A 14,180-nucleotide genomic window follows, 5' to 3' on the forward strand; every position below is an offset into this window, starting at 1 on the left:
GCATTACACACACATGCACATGTAGTTTCTTGCCATTCTTTCCTACTTGAGTTTAATAACACACTGTCCTCAGTTTTTACTGCACAGTCATTGTACCTGTATCTTCATGTCTTGCTCTAATTTATGGGCAGATTTCATCAATGTTACCGAATTATTTCTGTCTGACTGGTGTAGCAGGTCCCACCTCCAGTAACCTGAAGCAGGGACCAGCTGGCGAAGAATTGCTAAGGCTGGCTCTCTGTGATATTTCTAGAAGATAGCAAGCCAACTGCATCGAAGTGAATGGCTGTAGGAAGCAGGGATGCATCAAGAGATACATGAGAGAAACCAGTTCACTAAGCTTGTCAGAGAGCAGCTCTTAGGGGTATTTTTTTCCTCTCTACCATAAAGCAGTTGCAAATTGACTGTTTAGCTTGGTTTGATGTTTCTTTTCCCAAAAGATATGTAATTCAGAGCCAATGCTTCCTTATTTTTCCCCAGTAATGACACATGTTACCCATAGTTGGGTATAAACACCTAGATTATCAAGGTCATTTTGTTTCAGCAAGATGTCCATGGTTGCCAGTAATTCACCCAAACTGGGCTGTTTATATATGTGCAGCTACATTTCTCTTCTAGCAGCTTCCATGGGTCTCATTCTGCTGACCACTATGCAAACACACACTTCAATTACAACAGTAGTGCCAGCAGACTGCGCTGTCCCAAAGCTCTCATGCTCCTTCTCAAAGGACTAAACAGAGAAGCAATGCACAATAGAGTTCAGTCACCGCAAAGAGGAAGGCTCCCAACCTCCTTCTCCCAGCATGTCTGTTTTTTTAGTCAACATAGCCACTTTAAGACAGCAAATACAAAATCATACAGATATTTATAATCAGATTACAGTGGTGTAACAGGACACCCACAAACACACCTTGCACTGGAGCCATCTCATTCTTTTCAGGCTTCTAATCCACTAGAGCAAAAACTATCTTTATAATTTTTATTTCTCTTGTAAATGTGTTGTTGACTCTGTCATTGATACATGCATGTCTTTGGCTATTTTAAAATCTTATATCCACTGGTACTACTGCTTCGCCAGAGGCATATAGTAACCAGGTACTACATTTAAACTTTTCAGTCAGCCATGACTTCCATTTTATCTCTCCACTCTGTAGCTGCCATAGGGAGTGAGCATGGCATTTGTCATCTTTTTGTGGGGTTTACTTATAAGGAATAGGCAGGACAAGTAGTGATTCTTGTTGGTGCTGGAGTACTACAGAAGTTAGATTACAGGAAGAAGGACAGATTGAATCACGTCTCAGAAATTCACCCTCCAGTGTCACATTGTACCCAAGTTAATGCAAACCAGAACTCATGCTGCACAAGCACAACTACAAAGCTCATAGTTTGTTCCCAAATCTCCCACAGCTTTTCCCATGCCAGCTATATAAAACAAAACAAAACAACAACAAAAAAACCCACCAAAAACAAAACAAACAAACAGGGAAAAGAAACCCCAAAACCTTAAACACTGAAACTCGACAAGATTAATAATGCAACACATTCCTGTGTTTGTTTGCAGAATTGTATGTGGGCAATTTTATGAGTCATTTGTCATTTAATTACAAGAAGCTGGAGCCTGAACAAAGAAATGCACTCAGGATTTGCTTGGGTTGAGGACAGTCTTTGTCTTCTTTCCCCCAAAATGAAAAGGTCACAATATGTTTGAAGTGCAGATAGAAAGAATGAAGACATGGGTTGCCACACCAAACCTGGACTCTGACACAGCTGTGAGACTGCTGGTACCTTTATCTTTTGCTTGAAAACTGCCTTATTTGATGGGCTGCTGGGCTCATGAAGCTGGCATGTCTCACTGCTTGGCCACCAAGCATCAGCAGGACCCTGTTGATTACAGCACATCCTGTATTAATAAGCATTTGTGGAATAAAACCCCAAATACTACACCCTCTTCACTTGACATAAGCATCCCATACTGAAAATGTCATGCAAACTGGGACATGTGCTGCAAAGGGAAGGGACATTTATCCCTATAATCTATAATGCAGACAGTCCTTGCTGCTTCTTCTCCAAGGAGCTGATCTGCTGCCACCATGCTCATGCCCTAGCTAGGAAATGTACCTGCATGCCTTTGAGGGTCACCAGGAAATCAGTAACTCCAAAAGACAAGATGGGATGGGATGGGAAGAGCGAGAGACACAACACACATCCTTTGCCAAAAAATCTAAGAATAAAGCATTTCCACCCATAAGCTAAGAAGCTTAAAGTTTTTGGGTCTGCAACATTCAGGTCAGCAATAAGACTCAGCTTTCATCCTGGCAAGCCATACCATGATTGTAGAGGTACTATGATAGTGCACTCACTGTTAAAAAAGACATCTAATCTTGTAAGAATTTTACCCACGTAAGATTAAATTCATATGCCTTCATTGGTTGATTTACTTATTTTCCTTGAGCCGTGCTTAGCAACATGGAACCGTGTATAAATATGCATTACTTCAGAAAATATTTTATTCTCTCCACTAATTAACAGGCATATATTTTCCAGCCTTGCTGTTGGTTGGAGCAAGCCCACAGCCACAGGATGAACTCAGCCAAGCTATACCCATTTCAAGGAGAAAAAGTTTGCAGATACTGCTGCATTCTCACTGCTCCCGCATTTCTGCAAGGTCTTCTGTATTCCTGTTGGGATGACCATAGCTCTTCACCAACTCCTCTGCCATACAGAGAAATTCCTTTGACCCTGGGCATGTTGTTGTGCAAAAGGCACTGGACAGCTGTCTGCCTGGAGAGGCTTCTGTGGGAAAATTGCTCCAGACAAGGAGGAAATGGAAAATAAAACGCCTGGCGCTATCTTCTGCCACTGCTGGGAAACCAGACATGCTTAGATGACAACAGCTTCACAGCCCTGGCACAGCTGTTCTGCAATACCACTTGCTGCTGGTGAGCCAGGGGCAGAGACTGAGGATGCCAACATAAACCTCAGATAAACGGCTGGTAGCCATGCTGTTTCTGTCTTTTAGACAAGTGTTGATCAGCTCAATTAAGTGTTTCCTCTTTCTGTTATTTCTGATGGCCTCTTTGGGGGCTGTCCCAGCAGGAGGAATGCCAGTCTCCCTATCTATTCAAGAAAAACAGGGAAGAAATTAGGCACTAGATGTCATCACAGGAATGATGATGTGCAGAACAAACATGCATGTTGTTGATGGAGGTGTTTTCTCGTATTCTGGAAAGATGTCTCTTTTGTGACAAAGTGTATTTTTTTAACTGAACTTTCCCCACTTTTTAGTTACAACATTTGACCTTTTTCAGATTGAAAAGTGTACACCTAACTTTAGGTGACTGAGTGAACCTAACAGACCCAGAAAGAAGACAATACTCTCCTACAGTGAATAGCCAAGTGCACATAAATTTCAAGGTCAGGAGTTCATGTCTTCGGGGTTTTTTGGCCTGTAACTCAAAACCGCTTCAAATCGTTTCTATGATGCCAGCAGCTTATTTGTTTCTGCTCCTCAGTCTGCGTGTGACAATGAATGGAACCAAAAGGTCACTTCCCTTAAAGCTCTCCAGGCAATGCTCCCCAGCCATAAACTCAACAAAGCCATAAACAAAACCAGCTTAAAGTAGGCAAGTTTACAAAACTGTAGAAGTTGACAGGGAAGCTGGGGTACACACCTGTAGATCTGGATGGCCCTAACAGGCAGTCCCATCCAACCTCTCTTTGACCCAAAGGGCAAAGACCCTTCTCCAGCTACACACCTCTGTGGTTGTATGAGTGTGCAAGAGGCTCACTAGACATCACCAACATTTAACAAGAAAGAGAACTATGTAATTTCTATCCTTGTGCATGCACACACACACACACACACACACACACACACACAGACACACACACACACAGAGGCATGTATGGGATAGGATACTTATCAGCCAATATGCCGTATTAAGAAAAAGGCAAACGGCCAGATCTGATTCTGAAATTTCCTGTTTTCTCTATACTCCTATTTCCGTAGCATCTCTCTGTTCCTGTTGTCATCTGGAAATTTTATTGCATGCAATATTTCCTAGATTTTCAACTCCCCAATAAAATCATGAAAATCTTTGGACCTAACACGAAAAGCAGGAGATTCCCCCTACAGACATCTCGAAGGAAAAGCATCCCCTGTGATCTGTCATTTTGCCATCACTAAATTCATTTAACCTGGAGGAAAGGGCTTTAAAGAACTGCCCTCTGGAATGATAGCACAGAACTGACAGATCACACAGCAAAATTATTTTAATACGCTCCAGATGTATTGCTTCAGTGAAGTTAACATAGAGATTAATCTGAATCACTGTGCCTATCGTCTCCACTCTTCAATTCTCTCATGGCTACATGCCAATTTTTTTCTGCTTCCAACTGCAAGGCTTTCAACAAAGTCAGACCAAGGGAGTACAAAATTTGGTCCCAAGTAATTAGTTAAGTATTTGAAGCTGTTGCCAGCCTTTTATGAGCTCAGTTCAAGATTACATTTAGGGAGGTTTAAAGCATCTTAAAGAAGACATATACTGAAGAAACAGAGGAGGTTCATCCAGGGCAAAAAAAAAAAAAAAAAAAAGAAAAGTCAGTATTCTACTGAAATCATACAAATTATATATATATATAAACAGACATGCATACAAGTTATTGTCCTATTCCCAAAGTAAACGTGCACCATTAACAAGAAAATCTCAAATTATGAAAAGATATGCTAAGCTGCTTACATCCTAAACCTTCAGTTGTAGGGAATTATTTATTCTGTACCATTAAAATGCTTAGCTGCAAAACAGAGACCAGAATTCAGTGTTCTGTTCAAGTACTTACACAAATTGGCAGGAAAGATGGAAGACAGCTTTGATACCATCTTAATGGAATCGGCATTATTTATTTAAGGAAAAACAGCATTTTGAATAGACTAAAAATGACACAAAAATAATGAAGTTAGGGCAATGGTAATAGTGAGGCATTACAAACTAGCTCTGCAGAATAGCAGAAATTCAGAAGAAAAGATTAATGTCTGAAACTCTTTTACAGGCAAGAATATTAACTTCTGCTGTTATGAATAAATGAATTCTAAATCATTCTTTGTCTGCTACTTTTTATGAACTATTACCATAATCACATAAACTTCCTTTTTTTCATGTAAAACTGTGTATAGCATCAGACTTCCCTTTCCGTGCCATGATCAGAGAAACTGTTTGAATGAAGACATTAAAGCAGTGAGATACCAATTAACGTATGAAACACTCCAAATCAAAATGAGCTGCTCAGATTAAGGCTAGACCCAGAAAACCCCAAACGATGGAAGATGACAGTGAATAGAAACTCAAATGTGGAGCTGTATCCATTCTACAAGCCTCTCCCCACCCCGTTTGATCCCAGACCATGTCCTTTTGCAGCCAAATTGACCTTTTCCTGGTCTCTGAGTAGATGAAGAACAAAGTTTTATTTAAAATGAGAGTCAAGCAGGAGAATGTATTACATTGCACAAGTCTGAAAAGCAATGACTTTAGCTGTCTTGCTGACAAGTATAATCTGTCTGATGCAGATGTATGGGGAAAGAGGAGAAAAGAGTAACGTTGATGCCTCGCCTTAAAAGAGAAGTTTTACAGAATAGCTGAAAGAACAAGATTCTTGCATAAGGAAATTTGAAGCCACTTGTCAGAAATTAACATAAAGCTAAAGAGACCTGACACACAGCTGTCTTGTGTAAAAATACATCATGGAATTTTGCTGAATTTCTTTTCAATATCTTCTTTCAATATATTCTTTACTGCATCTTTTATGTACATCAGACATGCACACATACATACACAATCGGGAATCCTTTTATGAACTTTTAGATCACTGTTGTTCAAATGAGTAAATGAGGACAACTTTACTTATCCTGCACTGAAGTGTCATTTTTAATGCCTCAGTCTATCGCATGTGAACTGAAGGGCCTTGACCTTCACTTGACAACCTTACATGAGGAAAATTATATTTCTGCACTGTCTGGGGGTCTCTGGTGAGCTGCAGACCTCTCAGTGAGTCCACAGACACAAATTAAGAAATTATCTTTCCTTACCCCTGTGCTGAATCACTGACCTTACAGGGAATATCCCTCTAGCAAAAATAAGTATTTACAAAAAACAAGACTCCTTCTCTAAAATCACCCGCCTCTTTTCAGAGGCCAAAGAGTGGGAAGAGTTGATGATTTATTCTTTGATCTGTCCAGGAAATATGTGCTATATGAGGACAGACATGGAACTGTCCTTCTTGTGAGAATTTGACTATGGTGGGTGAAATTTTGTGGTTGTTGGAGTGGGAAATGCCTGGTCCTGCCTGAGCAAGGCTCTCCACATGGCAAGCTGTGCTGGTGTGGGAGGACCCAAAGTGTCCCTCAGCCATGATGGGATTGATAAGGCACCAAAGCCTACAGCACCTATGCCAGGAACCGTGTGGGAAAATTGCTGGCTGGGGCAGGTTGCCACTGTGGCTGCTGGCCACCCCCTCCACCTTCCTTGGCTGACCCACATATGATGCTCTGCAGCTCCTGTGGTCACTTTGGCCATAGCAAGGTTGAGCAGGAGGTAAAATGAGCCTGAAATCTGGACTGCATAGAGTAGCCTTGCAGGGAGAAGGGTGATTAGAATGAGACCAAAGTAGCATCAAACTGCATTTCCTCCTGTCATGGTTTAACCCCAGCCAGCAACCAAACCCCACACAGCTACTCACTCACTCCCCCAACCAGCAGGATTGGGGAAAGAATCAGAAGGATAAAAAGCAGAAAACTCGTGGGTTGAGATAAAGACAGTTTAATAGAGAAAGCAAAAGCCACACACAAGCAAAGTAAAACAAGGACTTAATTCAGTGCTTCCACAAATTAGAAGGGGCAAAAGCCAACTAGAATTTAATCTGGATTCTGCTGTAAAAGACAATTAATATTGTTTCCTTAAATACAGCAGCAACAGGTGAAGGGCTAAAGAGAATCTCCATCTTTTATTGGATGTTGGGGTAAATATAGTGAAAAAGGATGAGGAAAATACTGAGATATTTAATGGTTTCTTTGCCTCAGTCTTTGAAAGTGCACTAGGTACCCAGCCCGCTGAGCTGGAAGACAGGAACGGGGAGCAGAATGAAGCTCCACGATCCAAAGAGAAATGGTTGGCAACCTGCTACATGACTTTCACACACACTTCTATGGGGCCAGATGACATCCACCAAAGCATACTATGGAAGCTGATGGACCTGGCCACTGAGTCACTTTCAATCATTGATCATGAGTCCTGGTTAACCAGGGAGGTCCCAGCCGATTGAAAATTTTGGTGCCTCTCTATAAGGGTGGGAACGGGGAACTACAGGCCTGTCAGCTTGATCTTGGTGCCTGAGAAGGGCATGAAACAGATCATCTTGAGTGTCATATGTAACAAGTACAGGACCACCAGGTGATGACGTTCAGCCAGCATGGATTTGTGAAAGGCAAATCCTGCTTGACCAGCCTAATCTCCTTCTGTGAGAGGGTGACCCACCTAGTGCACGGGGGAAAGAAAAGTCATGGGCATTGTCAACATGGACGTTAGTAAAGTATTTGACACGTTTCCCACAGCATTCTCCTGGAGAAACTGGCTTCCCATGGTGTAGACAGGTGTACCCTTTGCTGGATAAAAACCTGTCTGGATGGCCAAGCCCAAATAGTGGTGGTGAATAGAATTACATCCAGCTAGCAGCCAGTCATTAGTGGTATTCACCAGGGCTCAGTATTGGGGCTGATCCTGCTTAATACCTCTATCAATGACCTGGATGAGGGAATTTAGTGCACCTTCAGTAAGTTCTTACTAAGCTGGGTGGGAATGTTGATCTGTTGGAGGATCAGAAGGCTTTGCAGAGGGATCTGGACAGACTGGATCAATGGGTAGAAACCAATCGTATTTTTTTGTTCCAGTGCTCACACTTCCGCTTTTGTCCTACAGTGCTTTTCCTAGAAAATGGAAAAATCTGCCATGGTTAAAGATTCTGGTATTGGATTTGCATGGCCAGGTTTTGGCAGTAGGGAACAGGGGTGGCTTCTGTGGGAAGCTGCTAGAAGCTTTTCCATGTCCAGCAGAGCCAATGCCACTGGCTCCAGGATGGACCTACTGCTGGCCAAGGCAGAGCCACTCACAGACGGTAGTGACACCTCTGTGATAACGTATTTAAGAATAAAAAAAAAGTTATTGGGCAGAAGTAAACAGGACCAGAGAAGAGAGATTGAAAATATGTGAGAGCAACAACTATGCAGACACCAAGGTCCATGTAGAAGGAGGGGGAGGAGGTGCCCCAGGCACCCAAGCTGAGATTCCCCTGCAACCTGTGGTGAAGACCATGGTGAAGCAGCTGTCCCCATGCAGCCCCCTGCCTGTTTGCAAAAAGGAGTGATAGCACAGCTTTGTTGGATGCCTGGCATCCAGCCACGGTCAACTCCCTACCATTCTTCTAAAAGAAATGAACAAACAAACAAACAAATAAACAGCTAGCACACCACAAAATGCTGCTTCTTTTAGGCTGTGAAGGGTGTAAAAGCCATATGCTACTGCAGATGGGAGCCAGAGCAGATCACACTTGCAAGTACATTGAAGAAATTGCCAGTCCTGGACGTCAGAAACTAGAGGACAGTTAGTGAAAAGCAGGAAACTGCAAGTGCTAATTTTCCACCATTCTACAGCTTGCATTTGACTTAAGCAAGAAGAAGAATGTCAGAACTGCTTCAGAAGACCTGGCACCTGTTCTGCACACTCTATGTTACTTAAGTGGTGCAAGAAAATGGAGGCAGAGGCTTGGGGCAGCATATGTGACTGCAGCTCATTTGAAGTCCCCAAAGGGAAATTCACTCTGCCTGCAAGGCACAGGAGAAGCTGGGTTGTGCTGCCATTGCTTTGTTGATGAGGGTGCCAAGTTATTGCTCCTCTGGATGTGGTGCCTGGCCCATTGATGCAGCTCAGTTTGACAGTACAGTTCCCATAAAACCAGGAAGAATGACAAGGTGGGCAAAGCCAGATTTTGGTCAGGTCTGAACCCTCCCTGACAAAACATATGGCCTCTTTTGGCTAAGAATATTTTGTTTTCAGAAGTAGTATTTTTGTGTGATTTCACTGATTGATTCACACGGGATTATTTTATGGAATTGGGACAATTTGTGGCACAATTTTATGATGCAACTTCCTGAAAAATATGCGTATGCAGCAGTCAGTAGTGGTTACCATCTACAAATTCTGCAACAGCATAGCTCTACCCCCAGCAAGTCTAGGAAAGGCCACAGGTGGGAAGCACATGACACTGAAAAGAATGTAGAGTTAACATGACCAAAAGCAGTCTTGATACTAGCAATGTTCTCAACTGCGCAGGCTTCTCACCATCTCTGTATGCTGTGCAGAACACTCCTATCCTGTGGTCCCAGATCCCCAGCTGGTGTAAATCAGCTTCCCTGCACTGCTGTCCTTGATCTCTGCCAGTTGACACCAGCTCAGGGTTTGGCTGTAGGTCCTTCTTTTCCTGAAGGCAAGCAATTCTCCTAAAAGTCATCAGAAGCCTTAAGCCTAGCTGTGTTTGCCTTCTCCCATCCCTCCTGGAAGCTAAGCTAGGTGCCAGCAGTTTGTTAGGAAAATGCATGTCAGTTTTTAAAAGCACAACTGTAAAAGTGAAGGGAAAACTCACACATCTCTCCCCTTTCTCATTACTGCACAGAGGAAGCTTGCAATCCCATGGAGGGAGAAGGCTTGCTGGACACAAGTCACTGACCAAGTGGGATTCTTCAACCCACCCAGTGAAGGGGAACCACCTACCACTGTCAGACCAGAGCCAATGCCCAATATTTTATGCAGCTGTTTTTGTGGTAAGATCTAATGGCTTGGTATCTGGGACATCTGCTGGAAACCAGACACTGGGAGTCTACACAACTCAGCTGGCCTCATGCTGCTGGTTGTTGAGGCCACAACCCTGGACTGCTTCTCAGGTTTGGTTAAGGGCAGAAAAAAAACCACAAAAACCAGCTTGCTTAAAACTGATATCAGTCATGCTCAGAGTTACCATGTCAGTTGCTTCGTGCAAAAACTGAAAACCTGTGACATCCCCCCCACATTCCCCTCTGCTTCCCCAAAACCTATTTTTGAGTGAGGAGACAGAGTGAAAGCATGGTTGTGGCAGGAGCTCATGACATGCAGCCTCTAATTATAGAGCAGTTCTGATCTGTATTCACAGAAAAACACACACACACACACACACACACACACACACACACACACATTTGTGCTTACTCTCTGCGATTACAACCATTTAACCACTAATTTCAGGTGCTGGTACCTTCATGGCAGCAAGATATAAATATACACTGTGATAGCCCCAAAGTATCTTTTCTTTTTCTGCACATTAATGCTTCTATTATTTTCATAGCTGATTCTTAAGGCAAATTTTGTGATATGAAATACAATACTTAGGGCTGCTGTCTTAAACCCAGGTACCCATACTCTTAAAACAGTATCTGTCAGCATTGATGGGTGCTCCAAGCACAAACGATGCTCAGTCAAGCAGTATATGGCTTTTCAGCTGGACCCACTAAACTTTTGATGAGAGAAGAAAAACATCACAGCCTAAGTGTTCTTCTGCTTGCAGGAAAGACACTTTCATTTGTGTCTGCAGTGAGACAAAACACACAGATGTTTTGTACTCAGAAGTAATGCTATTTGAGGTCATGAGAAGGTACACAAGGTGCAGTCAAGATTTATGTGTCCCCCTGAGGCCTTGTTGCTTTATCTGTGTAAAATATTCAAAACAAAGTCAGAGGATTATGGGCATAAGAGCTGTAGCAAACAGCCTTGGCCTCTATGCCTACTTAACTGTGGGCATATTCCCATATATGTATGCATATATGCATTAAAGAGAGAATAACCTTCAAATTGTGCTTTGGAGGTTCCGTAAAATTCTTCAAGGAAAGGCATCCTAATGTCTTAGTGCAAGACTATTCTTTTGGAGAATGGGTCTTTTCAACATCATAGGGGAACACAGTGGTTCTTTTAGCTTCTAGAATCAACAGAAACTTGACTTCAAGCAACACAGTTGAAGGGCACAGTAAAATATGTTGTTTACCTACCATGGAAAAAAGTACTCCTCTATCTTTTTACTTGTTCATCTGCTGAACAAGGATTTACATAGTCTGCAAATCAGCCAGGCTGAGGGATGAAGACCACCCAGAGGATCCTGTGGTTAATAACCTCCCTATGATCCAACCCATATACTTTGTGGCTGAGGAGATGGCTCATTGGCCTCTGAGCAGGCTCTGATGCCTTAACTTCAAACATGCCACATCTTTCTTTGGCAGGACAGTAGCATGAGATTGGTTTGTTCTTTGCTGAACTCCAAATCCAAATCTGCATCCTTTGTTCTGAACTATGGTTTACTGAAGTGCAGTCTAAAAAGGACTTATGCTATTTCAGATATGCAACAACCAAAATGTAATCAAAAAAATCAAAGAAAATTAAAACCAGCTTATTACACTCAAACATCCAACAATTATATGTGAGTCCTCCATAAGACACAGTTAAGGAAATAGGATAGGGCAGGCAAAAACCTCAAAGAAACATAAATCACATGGAAAGTAGAGAAGAGGATGGCAGGAATCTGGCAAAGATTTCAAGAAGCCATCCACTCTTTTTCTTAGGGCAAAATCACTATCTCTGTCCTTCTCTACAAATGCTTGTTTTATCTTAGACAAGACAATTTATCTTAGATGAGAAAAACATCAAACACGAGTAACGGGGATCCACAGCCTCTCCAGGCAACGTGTTCCAACACTCCTCTATCTCTGCTTTTAATGCCTTTTGAAGTCTTTCCTTATTTTGACTCTGTTTCTTCATGTAGTACCTACATGGGACAAGAAAATTAATGAGAATCAACTTAGACAAATTACACTGTGGTTTGAAGATGGGGTAGCAAATGGATTTCCTTTATTGTGAGTAGTTCTGGCTTACAACAATGGATTTTGCCCTTCTCTATTTCTTTGCAAAATGATCTGCTTCAGATTACCCATCAGTAACAGTAAATCACTCTTAATGTGTGGAGATGTGTATGAATACCAAAATCTTTCCTGAACCTATTCAATAGTATTCCTGTTAGAGGTCTGAATCGGCAAGACCTGGAGGTTTTCTTGGGTCTTCAATCCTGACACATTGAAAGGTGATTTGATGTTCTTAGGTATAAGAATATATCCTGAAGTTTTTAGGCATATTCTGATCAGCCAGATAGTTCACCTCAGGCATTAGGTGTTTTACCACTGATGTAATTTAAGACCTTCTAAGAAGAAACTGGTAAGAAATAGAGTGTGAGTGCAGGCTGCAGTACCATTGTATTGCATCGCCAAAAAGAAGCCAGTTCCTATGCAACACTCCATTTGCAGAAGTTATGTTTTTGAGGGTGGTGTCCTATTCCCATGAGAGGACATTAGTCGGCATGGATGGCCACATTTATCTTGTCCCACAGTGCCCACACAAACACACATTTGCAAAAACCAAAGGGCAGATCAACAGCAGGGAATGAGCTGTCATAGCTTCACCAACTTCCCCTGGGTAGCAGTTATCAAACTGTAAATTAAGAAACTTGTCCCCAAACATCTACATGTTTGATTTCTTTCTCTGTTTACAGAAGTACTCTCCACTAAAGGAGACACTCCATATGCAGGCTGATGTCAGCTTTGTTTGGATGTGTTCCTGAACATCTTATGGTGTGCAAGTAGACCTTCAGTGTGGCATGATTACAAACACTTCAGTACTTCCTAGTAGGTACAGAACAGCAGATCTTTAGCAAGTGAATTATTAAAAAAACCCCACCTTATGCTTTACAGTTGTGTTGATTCTGCATTGAAAACATGCATTTAAGGTGGCATTACTACAATTTATGTGGAACAGTTATAACAAGAAAATAGTGTGATGTAAATTTTGACACAGGAATGGGTTTGATAGTTTGAAGTTTTTAGACTTTAATATTTATATTACATACCAGACTTTAGTACTTATATTACATATCCAGCAAATGCTTATATAATGGCTTGGTATTTGTCTTTTATTAAGACTCTACTCACAACGGATAAAGTTAAGACTGCAAGATAAGACACCCAGTCTGTGTGCAAACCTGAACACTTCAAATTTTGTAGATCAAAATTCTGCCTGTCCCAGACACTCAGGCTGATACTGCAAGGCCCAGAGTAGCTGGGCACTCCAATGGCCAAAGCTTCCTGACAGAAATTGTTTCATACCATATAATGCTATTAACAGCATGAAAGTTTAATGGGGCAGGACACAATCTGCTACAGACTCCTAATCTATAGAAACTCAGAAGCACATGTACAACTTTCCATTCATGATCAGATCATATGCAGTGCCAGGTCTGTTCTCTTACATGATCCATTTTGAGTTTGAGTTTTGCAAGAACTGACTTTTCATCTTTTGATTTTGCAAAGGTAACACATCCATCATCTGTATTGCACAATATTTTCCCTGGACCAAAATGGAAAAAACAGACACATAATAGGCCATTTTTCAGAAGCATATGTGTCTTCCTTTCTCTTCTCCATGACTTAATGATATTACTTTCCAAAAGAATAGGGGCACATATCCAAAATCCTGCAGCCCTGAGAGACTTTCCTAAGCAAAACGCTCCACTTCATTGTTCTCCAGCATATTGTCTCTGCATAGCTGGAACAGAACGTGGCCTCGAGTCTCTTACTCATCTCCCATCTCTGTGTGTGATTCCTCATCAGTGTTGAAAGGTACTGTCAGCACAGCTTTGATTTCTTTTTCATTCCCTGCCTGACACTCTTACAATGGCAAAAGCTCTAGAAGCAAGATCAATTTGGCAAAAAAATCGCAACTGCCAACACAGCTAAAAGGAAATACTTTATACAAAAAAACTTCCCTGTTGTATTAACAGAGATCCCTAGCAGAGATTTCAGCTTCATTTTCCCTTTGTTTCATTACGGGGCCCCTGTATGACCATTCAAGGCAGCTAGATGTTCACATACAACCTCACAGTTACACGGGGCACTACAAGCCTTCTATCCACTGCCCTGCTGCATGGCCCAGTGGCATGGGGCAGCATGGCAACATGTGCCCAGGAGGCTCTGCTCCCCCAGCCAGTGCTGCCAGAACCCAGACTGGCCT

The sequence above is a fragment of the Acanthisitta chloris genome, unplaced genomic scaffold, assembly GCF_000695815.1.
Source record: "Acanthisitta chloris isolate BGI_N310 unplaced genomic scaffold, ASM69581v1 scaffold10393, whole genome shotgun sequence".
NCBI classification, from domain to species: Eukaryota; Metazoa; Chordata; class Aves; order Passeriformes; family Acanthisittidae; genus Acanthisitta; species Acanthisitta chloris.